Source organism: Gordionus sp. m RMFG-2023, chromosome 1 (genome assembly GCF_954871325.1).
Source record: "Gordionus sp. m RMFG-2023 chromosome 1, tfGorSpeb1-WG-v2, whole genome shotgun sequence".
Lineage (NCBI taxonomy): Eukaryota > Metazoa > Nematomorpha > Gordioida > Chordodea > Parachordodidae > Gordionus > Gordionus sp. m RMFG-2023.
The window spans coordinates 72,339,513-72,351,327 of record NC_088775.1 but is presented as its reverse complement, the minus strand read 5'-3'; the positions used below and the strand labels follow the sequence as shown (position 1 = coordinate 72,351,327).

The window sequence follows — 11,815 nt, the reverse complement described above, 5'->3', positions numbered from 1 at the left end:
CCAGATATTTTTCAATTTTCATCAAGGCAGGAGGAGATGTATAAAACATAAAAGAAATATTATATTATTAAAATTGAAAAACATCTGGGCTTTTAATAAAGGGGTAAAAAAAATAAATATCATGAAGATCTTTGAAGATCGTTACACAAAATTTTTAAAAAATAAAAGATCTTCAAATTTTACCTTCAAAGATCAAGATCTTTTTATTTTGAGCAAATGTACAACTCTGGTTGGAGAAAATATTTTAATCATTTTCTCAGGATAATCAACCAGTGACAGTGATTAGAAAGTGTACTAATAAATTCCACTATAACTTTGCCAGCTGTTTTTTGTGATAGCTAGCATCAGGGGCGTCGCTAGCCTTTACAATCTCAGGGGGCTGAACAAAAAAAAATTTATGGGGACTTCGCCCCCATACCCACCAGTTAGCGGGCCTTCGGCCCGCTTTTGCCAGGCCTTCGGCCGGGTTTTATATTAATATATTATACTATTTTAAAATTTACTAACTCTAAATAATTATTCTGAATGTCATTGATTATATTTTGCATACAAAATAAACTAGCATATAAAAATAATAGAAGACATTTCTAAAAATAATATTTTTTAATAGAAAATCTATTTATTACAGTATAAAATATTTTCGATTGTTGATATAAAATGATTTTGCGTCTAAAGAATAATAAAAAAGGTTAATTAATTCATATATGCCTTAGTTGATAATAGTTTTTGAAAACTACATAATATAATATAATTCTTAGCAACTTACATTTACAAAAGGTCATGAAACTAATATAACTCCCTATTACCATTTTAGACAAATGGACTAATAAGAAAAAATTTATAGACCTTACCAAATGTACAATTCTTGAAGAAGAGAATATAAACGACCAATCCAAATCATAAAACTATAAGGTGGTTAGAACTTTCTCTTAGAAGACATGATGGAAGCTAGATAAGTAATCGAGAAAATTATTGTATGATATTTTATTTCTAAAAGATTATCTTCCATTTTCAATGTTATATAAACATCTAAAATATGCGATCATATGCTCTCAGCAGCTGTAGTAATAATCTTAAATTACATAGCCACACAAATAATAGATGCTGGTTAATATAACAACCCATAATTCAATAATAATAAGAATAAGAATACGACTCCACTTTATTTATTAAAAAACGCTCACAACAATCTCTATACATTAACAAAAAAAATATACAAATCATAAATCATAATTATCTAATTCTTCATTTCCCAAAGCATTCTTAGTTCCTCGCTGACATCTTCTCGAATTAATCCAAACTCTTCATCCCAAAATGGATAACAAAAGAATCCTTCCCATCAACCCATCATGTGATCATCATCTCCCCTTCTTCCCCCAAGGAAAACTTAATTCCCCTGTCAGAAAATAACTGACATTTGATGTATTATATTAAATTTATTTCTTCTTTTTTTCAACAGTTACAACAGTTAATATGCAGTCCTATCCATGACACTCATGATGGTAACCCATCACAATTTATTCTGTGATAAATTGATAAAACAAAAACATTAAAACCTTTAGAAGAAATTATCAAAATATATTGAAGCCTTGAGTTATTTACATGGCAAGGATTCCATATTAGAAATGAAACATTTTGTAGCTACAAAATAAGAACCAGAGTGATATCATGAAAGCAATTAAGATTTTATATATTATTGTCGCACCATCTCTAGTTGGTATATTATATCTTAAAATATAGTAGTTTGTAATAATATCGAAAATATATTTGTATTAAAGATTTAACCAGATTTAACCCAAATCTATTTTTCGAAGAAGAAAAATATAGCTTTCCTAAAAACACGTAAAAAAAGAGAAGAAAAGATATCTAATTTATTACATCTATTGTGGGATGAGTAATAATTCGTTTAATTATAATTTTATTTTAAATAAATAGATGGCGTTAAATATTTGTATGCAAATTATTACTTATATTTATTATCAAAAGCATTTATTAGTAAAATTTAAAAAATATTAACAACTGTCAGATACGTCTGTAAAAGTGATTTTATAAAAAATTATATATAATAGAGGATTATAAACTATATGTCTACTTAATTTTTATAAATAAATCTCTTATACTTATTTAGATTTGGACCTTGAAAATAATTTTAGTATAGGAAGAGACATGGTAATTAAATTTAAAAATTAATAATATAGTTGATTAGTAATTTTGAACTCGGCTAAACTAAAATATTAAATTATTAATTTTCAATTAATAAATGATTATATTTATTAGGGTTATATAATAATTTAAAAATATAAAAGTCAATTAAGCTTCAACTGTTAAAGCTAAATTAATATTTAGTGAGTGATATTGTTATATTTTCAACACAGAATTTGATTGCAAGCTGACATAGTATAATTTATATGTAATAATCTAATCTAATAATTAAAATAGTAATCATTTAATAAAAATTAAGATAGTTGTTTTAATTTTTTAATAAAATTAAATCTATATATTACTAAATAGAATTATAAAAGAAATTATTCAGAGGGCAATTAAAAAAATTTATTTTTAGCTCAAGGAGATATTAAGGAGCCATTAAAAAAAAATTTTTGCTTCAGGGGGCTATTCAAATTTTTTAGGGGGCTTGAGCCCCTGCGCCCCCCTCCTACTAGCAACGCCACTGGCTAGCATGTTTAGATTATAAAAATTTAATTTTGTTGCTTGGATTTGCAACCACTTTGGTTTCCAAGATTTAATTGTTTTTCAGAGAATTCTTTTATTAGTTTGGCAATATCATTGAATTCACTAAGCTCTCTCTTTATAAAATAAAAATTTAGTATAATTGATAAATATGTTGACATTAAGATTAATAAATACATAAATTTAAGAGAAGGAATTAATATAAATTTATTAATGTGATCGATTTTTCATAATACATTTCAATTTTAATATAATATCAGACCTAAATAAATATCTTGCAAACTAATATCTTCATATACATATTGTGATATATTATCATTTTAAAATTTAAATATAAATTATTTATCATATTAAAATATATAATCATTATAATAATAAGATATTATTACATTATTAGTAAAATAATTTAACAAAATAAAATAACATATATTAATTATACATTAATATAAATTTAGCGCTAACATTATAATAATATGCAACAAAATGGCCAAAGTCTATACTATGCATAGGATGTTCACGGCGTTTCGGATATTGAAAAAATAAAGCTGAGACAATTGTATTTTACTATATTTATGGCTAATCGTTGGCGTAGGTAGAATCCCTCGTTGGGATCCTCGGTCCTAGCAGAGATCCGTTTTCCTAGCTCTTTAAAGAAGTCTAGGGCATGAGAGCCGAACGACGTTAAGATAGTGGCGATTAATGGTAGGAATGTATAATTGGCGGGAAGAGATGGCGAATATTTAGCTAATATTCGCTTCGGCATCTAGTATGGCATCTCTATTTATATTGGGGGCAAGAGGATCGTTGCATGAGAAATCCCATGTTAGGAATTCCCTCCTCTTCCAAGGGATCATAGTCGAACCACCGGGCCGCTTACCATCTGAAATCGTAAAGGCCAGTAGGTTCGAGGGTTGATGGGATGCCGGCGGATTTTAAGGCCCTAGCAATGGTATCATTGCATTTTGAATGCCTAATGAATCTGCCTTTACAGCGCTTGCAGTGTAGAGAGTGACGGCCTTTGGACCGACGTTTGACAGAGGATACAGTTATAAGGTATTACCATATCGCAATTCAGTTTAAGACCGATGGCGTGACGTAACTCATCATTGCTTAGGAACTGGTCAAGGTTTCGGGATGGGAAGGCTTCAAGAAATTCGTATCCACTACCTTCGGAAATGAAGAAGAGTAGAAAATGGTCCTCTGGTTGGCTCCTCTATTTAAGGAATGCAACGGAGTTGCCAACTAGAGGTTTATCCCAATTCTTCTGTAATGCCGACGATGGAGGATCGACTAATGAAAATGACTTCCATGGATCAATTGCCTGTTGGAGTAAGGGGTCAGGATGTTTTGTTAGCGTTTGAATGATGGGCTCGCAGGACAAGCGAGAGGATATGAACGCACTTAGGGAAGGTGACCTTATACCAATACCGCCGGATTTGGTTGGTAAGGTAGCCTATATCCATGAAAACTCCCCAAATTTAAGATTGAGTCAATGATATATATAACATAGATTGGCCATTCATTAAAAACGTCCTCACATTGCAATCAGCTGTAGCGCCATTTTGTAGCTTGAACGTTGATCAAATGCCTCATCATTATTATTATATTTTTAAATTCTCGGTATCAATACAAAATAAATTCTCACCTCAACTGATGATTTTAGCAAGTTCTTCAATTCATTTTATTAGTAATCTAAAATATAAGACTCAAGATATACATATTTAAAGCCACAATACCACCCTTCATGCAAAATATTCCATACCTCTATCTATTATACCTTCAAAAAATCCAATAAATAATCTCCAATTAACCTTACCACCCAGATTCCTTTAACCCATATGGATCAAATGCCTCGATCATTATTTTTAAATTATCTATATCAATACAAAATAAATTCTCACCTCAACTGATGATTTTAGCTTCTTCAATTCATTTTATTAGTAATCTAAAATATAAGACTCAAGATATACATATATAAAAAGCCACAATACCACCCCTCATTTCCAAGAATACTAGCTTTTATAGTTTTATCAAATTCACTAGATATTACAATAAAAATCTTGTTACACACATGTTGTTCATTTATAGAATCTTTTAATTAAAAATAATAAATATATTATTTTTATATTTTACATATATAATCTTTTATGATTCCTGTCTTAATAATAAATATCATAGATGCACCTATATTTATTGCAGTAGCTGGTACTTTAAATTTTATGTAAAATAGTAGCTTATAACTTAAAACAATAATCACTCATAAGTTTATGTAAAAAATAGACCTGTATAGATAAAATTAAATAAAATCTACAAATTTTGTTACTAATAAGAGAAGGTGCTGTTAATTTTTTTATTTTGTATTATTAATTTTATTATAAAGGAAGAACTAAAGATAACTCCAAAAGTATATACTATTAAGATTCTCTTCATAATTGATCATTTGTTTTGTTTTGATTATTTCATCTTAATTATAAATGACAAATAAAAAAATATCTTTTATTTTTTTCAATAAATACATAATGTAATAATATCATTTTTTGCTTGAGTATAAATTATATTATATAAATCATTTATTTAAAGTATATTTAATAAGTATATAATGATATAAATGTATAGGCCTTGAAAAGGAAAAGATATTGTAACAATTCACTTTCATATTATTTTTTAGTACATTTTCATCATTTTTGATTATATCATCACCTATAAAAAATTAATATAATTAATTAGCATAGATAATATATAAGATCATAATTTTTATAATATGCCTAATATCTGGTCATTCCTTATACAATATAATATTTAAAATATAATAGAAGATATATATATTTATATATATGACTTATTGATTATTAAATTGTATTGCTTTTGTAAGATTCTGTCGCATACCAGTTCTCAATTCCTGGTTTCTTAAGTCAGCAAAATGATAAAATCTAATATTTAAATATCTTTAAAAAAAATAGTATAAAATCTAATAATTGGTTACTTTTGAACAATTAATTTTACAAGAATTTGAAAATGGCTGTACCCAATTTCATGTTCAATGATATGATCACAAAGATCAATAAAGAGATTTGTGCCTATTAAAAAAATATTAAATTCATTTCTTTTAAATATTTGTACCTATTATTTTGGAAAAAATTAATACTTCCATTTTTTTAAAATATTTTTATGTGTGATTTCATTTTGATAAGTTCTAAATGAACTTTCACATATTCTGCATAGTTTGGACATACTAGTAGAAGGTATCACCAACCCCCCCCCCATTATTTTTAATATTTATTAGCATATTATTGATATTATTATCATTATAAGAATCACTAACCATTGCTGTAATGCAAACATCACAACGTTGCTTTTTTTCTTTAATAAGTTGGTGTACAATATATCCCGTTATATAAGTTGATACATTATCTAAATATAAAGATAATTTCGGGATATGTGGGTTTGTGTTTCTAAAATAATAAGATGAAGTGGTGGGTATGGGTACTAGATTGGCTATAGGTTTGATAATGTTAACATCATTATCATGATTATTTTGAAAATTTGAACATAATACTTGTGTATTATCTAAGGAAATGCTATTTCCCATGATTGTTGGATCTAATTTCACCATTAATGTAGTGCGAACAGCAGATTGTAGTTGATAAGCTGATGGATTATCATTAAATCCACTCCCGCTACGAATACTACAAAAATATAATTCTAAATGATCTTGTGATGTTTTATACGTTAAAAAGAACCTTAAAAAAATATTATTATATTGAAATTTAATGAATAACTCTTGTTATAAGTTAAATATAATACTTCATTTTAGGATTTTCTCCAATTAATAACTCCTTTTTCAGGATACTTGTCATGGAAAGAATAAGCCCCTCTACACATGTTTTTTTTGAAGATTTATAAACGTATTCACCATTTGTTAACCTTAAAGATTTTAAGGTTTGAATACACTTATCAAAATGAATTTGATATTCTGGAATCATATTTATATGTAGCGGGGCTTTATATCCCTTCCCAAGACAATTTCTTGAATTCAGATAATCAAACATTCTATAAGTTTGTTCATTAATTTATTTCATTATTTTTATTTTACTGATCTATCATCAATATATAAATAATGGTGCCATACAATTCTGAAGACAGCACACTCCCATTATCTAAATAAAATAATCTGAATTATGTTAAACTATATTTTAAAAAATTAAAAGGAGGGATAGTCTTAGAATCATTTTTTTAGGGGAATGACTAAAATACGCGTCCCCGAAAACTACGCGTCCCCGGTCAAAACGACTTATTTTTATTATTATTAATAGGAAATCTTATTAAGCTTTATAAGATGAGTTAGAAAATGTTTTTTTTAATTTAAAAAAAATACGGTAACTATATAAAATTTACAAAAATTTATTTTTTAAAAAAATAAACTACGCTTCCCTACGCGTCCCCGGTCAAAATACAGTTTTTTTTTAAAAATCAAAACGGATTCATATTTAGCTCATTAAAAGAATACAGAATATGTAAATATTATATTTTAAAATATTTTATAACTTAGTGATTTTTTCAAAAAACACTTTTTTTTTCAAAAACACTACGCGTCTCCGGTCAAAACACCTTTTTTTTTAAAAAATAAAAGCAGATTCATGTTTAGCTTTTTAAGGAGATTTAGAAAATGGTATTAATAAAAAAAAAATTTAAAAAAAAATTTTTTCCAAAAAAATTTTTTTTTGGCTAAACTACGCGTCCCTACGCGTCCTCGGTCAAAATACAGTTTTTTTAAAAAAATCAAAACGGATTCATATTTAGCTCATTAAAAGAATACAGAATATGTAAATATTATATTTTAAACTATTTTATAACTTAGTGATTTTTTCAAAAAACACTTTTTTTTTTCAAAAACACTACGCGTCCCCGGTCAAAAAACCTTTTTTTTAAAAAAATAAAAGCAGATTCATGTTTAGCTTTTTAAGGAGATTCAGAAAATGGTATTAATAAAAAAAAATTTAAAAAAAAATTTTTTCCAAAAAAATTTTTTTTTGGCTAAACTACGCGTCCCTACGCGTCCCCGGTCAAAATACAGTTTTTTTAAAAAAATCAAAACGGATTCATATTTAGCTCATTAAAAGAATACAGAATATGTAAATATTATATTTTAAACTATTTTATAACTTAGCGATTTTTTCAAAAAACACTTTTTTTTTCAAAAACACTACGCGTCCCCGGTCAAAAAACCTTTTTTTTTAAAAAATAAAAGCAGATTCATGTTTAGCTTTTTAAGGAGATTCAGAAAATGGTATTAATAAAAAAAAAATTTAAAAAAAAATTTTTTCCAAAAAAATTTTTTTTGGCTAAACTACGCGTCCCTACGCGTCCCCGGTCAAAATACAGTTTTTTTAAAAAAATCAAAACGGATTCATATTTAGCTCATTAAAAGAATACAGAATATGTAAATATTATATTTTAAACTATTTTATAACTTAGTGATTTTTTCAAAAAACACTTTTTTCGAAAACACTACGCGTCCCCGGTCAAAAAACCGTTTTTTTTAAAAAATAAAAGCAGATTCATGTTTAGCTTTTTAAGGAGATTCAGAAAATGGTATTAATAAAAAAAAATTTAAAAAAAAATTTTTTCGAAAAAAATTATTTTGGCTAAACTACGCATCCCTACGCGTCCCCGGTCAAAATACAGTTTTTTTAAAAAAATCAAAACGGATTCATATTTAGCTCATTAAAAGAATACAGAATATGTAAATATTATATTTTAAACTATTTTATAACTTAGTGATTTTTTCAAAAACAGCGTCCCCGGTCAAAAAACCGTTTTTTTTAAAAAATAAAAGCAGATTCATGTTAAGCTTTTCAAGGAGATTCAGAAAATGGTATTAATAAAAAAAAATTTTTTTTTGGCTAAACTACGCGTCCCTACGCGTCCCCGGTCAAAATACAGTTTTTTTAAAAAAATCAAAACGGATTCATATTTAGCTCATTAAAAGAATACAGAATATGTAAATATTATATTTTAAACTATTTTATAACTTAGTGATTTTTTCAAAAAACACTTTTTTTTTCAAAAACACTACGCGTCCCCGGTCAAAAAACCGTTTTTTTTAAAAAATAAAAGCAGATTCATGTTTAGCTTTTCAAGGAGATTCAGAATAATTTTGGTAGTTGAGAATTCAAATAAAATATTTAATAAAGCCAATGTCTAGCCCATATTTAAAATTAAAAAATTTTCAAGGATATCTATTTTAAATTTTACCCAAGTTGATTTCTATCATAAATGTAAATTATGATATTTCTAATACCCTTACATTGCAACATTTTTACCTTCTTTTTCTCCTAAATATTAATATTTTTATGAAATATATTAATAAAGCATATTTAGTATCGTATACACCTAACTAATTAGTAATTACCCATCAACCCCGTCATTCTGATTAAATTAAATTAATTTTATAAAAAAATTTTTTTAATATATATATACAAATATATCAAAATATAAAATTGACGGAGGGGCTCAATGGTTAGAAAGTATGCCTTCCGAACGATAAGTTGCGAGTTCGAATCCCGTTTTGCCATGAAAAATTAAAAAAAAAAATTTTTAACATTAGCGAGATAATAATAGCTCTCGATTTATTTAACATTAAGATGATAGGAAAGTTGATAGAAAAAAAAAATTTTAACATTAGGAGATAGGAAAGTGAAATTAACGTTAAGAAGATAGGTAAGTTGATAGAAAAAAAATTAACATTACCAAGATACGAAAACGTTCATTTCTTGATTACATTTATAGATAGATAGATATATATCATATATTAAATCAATGTGTTAAAAAGCTAAAAAATCAAACAAAGTTGAATGTTCTAAATCTGATTGATGAATTAGAAAATATTATAATTATTAATTTATTTTTCATTTATGTTAGTAATAAGTTTTTTAAAATAACTTTCTAATCTTACATTAATAGTTAAAATTTATCATTTTATATGTTTTGTATATGGGAGACTGGGGTTAGGACCCCGGGCTTGGCAAACCACTTAATCTCATTTCAAAATTAATATCCTATATTAGTTTACATCTATAGACAAAAAATCTTTTGAAATATTAAATTATTAAAAATTTTATTTAAGAAATAAAATTTTGATGAAGTTTTCAAAAGATTTTTACATGATAGAATTTTAATTATAATATATAATCATTTATATGTAAATTAAATTTTATAGTTAATTTTAAACACTCTTCTATAATTTGGAAATGTTCAATGTGTATTTATTATATCTAGATAATATTTCAATCATAATTTGTAAATTTAGAGCTAGCGGCGCTTGCTAAACCATACAAGTCAATTAAAGCAGTTAATAATGAAAAAAATTTCAAAATCTTGTAAAGGCAATTCATGTCTATTTTATAATTGGTGTTTAGGATTTATGCTATCATAATCTCTCCTTAAGATCTTTATTTTTTATGTCCAAAATGTTTATTAAATTAACCAAAATTAAGTTTCAATTTTTATATAAAATAAGCCTATATACTACAATACAACAAAATTATTCTATTTGTATCATTATTAATAAATAAAAATACATTTCAATTTATTATGGCCTTAAAAAACCAATGGTTTAGGAAGCCCCTTGAAGTGGTTTGCCTCACCCCGCTATTGGGGATTGTTAGACATATATTTGATTTTTACAAAAAATAAAATTTAAAAAAAATAAATATATTCTTAAATTTTTTTATAAGGCCCCTTTATAAAGTATTGTTTTCGGTATCTAATCATATTTTATTTTTTATATTATGTAAAAAAAAACCAGAAACTATAGCCAATTTTTTAAAAATAGGTTAGAATAACCGCAGTCTCTCCTACTATATTCACCAAATTTATAAAACAAATAATTTTATTAATCAGATAAATATATATTTATTATTTCAAGTAATATACAATTTATTAAATATAATAAGATTACTAAAACATATTTTTTAATAAAATACCATTTATATTACATATTATTATATACAATCGTAATAGGTAAAAAAATGTAAATATTCGTTTGTTGTAAAATAATGTGGGTGTTTCAATCACGGTAGTCTTTATAGAATGTTGTTTCCGACGTATCACGATTTAGTTTTCCAATTTCAATCATTGACCAAACTATAATATGATGTTGTTTTCATCTTCGATATCTATTTATAGTTTATATAATAATATAATATATTTATTTTTATATGCCTTTTTACCTTCAATAATTATAGTCAAAAATTTCAAATTATAGGACTTTAATAATTGGTAATATTTAAACTTAAAAATAACTATTTATATTGTTATTACAAAAAAAAATTGGATGCATTGTTCTAACTGTACAAACTTTCTCTAATATTAGCTAAACAATATTACATTATTTATACTATATTAATGATTTGTCCCGCTATTGCTTTTGATCTTATATTTAATATATTTTATAGTTATAATATTATGGTTTTAGCCATAAAAATATTTTATGTTTCCGCTCTTAGCCACGTGGAGGCAACCAGTTGAAAGAGCTTTTAGGTCTTAGTTTAAAAAAAATACCAAGACCATGGATATATAATAGGTTTAAAATTTTAAACCTGAAATATAACCAAAATATAATATATTAAAAAGTTTACATTAATTTAAAAAAAAAATATTAAACAAAAAAAATATTAAACAAAAAATTTATTTGTCCTAGTCTAATAACTCATCTTCTATATGATGGTCATTAGACGTGACGTTTAAATCAAGCATATTAACCTCCGACGCCAAGTCAACCTGTTAACTTGGGCTCGGTGGTGTTGCCGATACGGGAATCGGCCCGGCTGGAATGAGCGCCCATACGTGAATCGGCACGGCTGGAATGGGCGCCGTTAGGGAGGGGGCAGAAGTGCGCCTTGTCGTTTGTCTCCAAAAAGTGACGATTAGTTGGGCGCACTGGGGTGAGGTTTGTCTCCAAAACATCATAATAGGTTCGGCGCAGCTCTGGACAGTATCTTATATAATGATTTCCCTCACATCTCCAATAGCCCGAGGCTTCCCTGGCGCCTCCCGAGAAAGACTCTCTTTCTCCGTACCTGTAGGTACCATAGCCCCTTCTTGGGCTACCCGACCTACGAGACCG

At 26.6% G+C, this 11,815-nt stretch overlaps 1 long non-coding RNA gene across 1 annotated transcript; it reads right to left on the bottom strand.

Annotated features, from left to right (window-relative positions):
- Positions 1-5,355: 5,355 nt before the first annotated feature.
- Positions 5,356-6,732, bottom strand: LOC135922057 (uncharacterized). Its single transcript, XR_010570713.1, has 5 exons — positions 6,493-6,732; positions 5,809-6,428; positions 5,672-5,765; positions 5,528-5,633; positions 5,356-5,388 (listed from the first exon to the last, which is right to left on the bottom strand). It is a non-coding gene; the product is annotated as an uncharacterized LOC135922057 (long non-coding RNA).
- Positions 6,733-11,815: the final 5,083 nt, after the last annotated feature.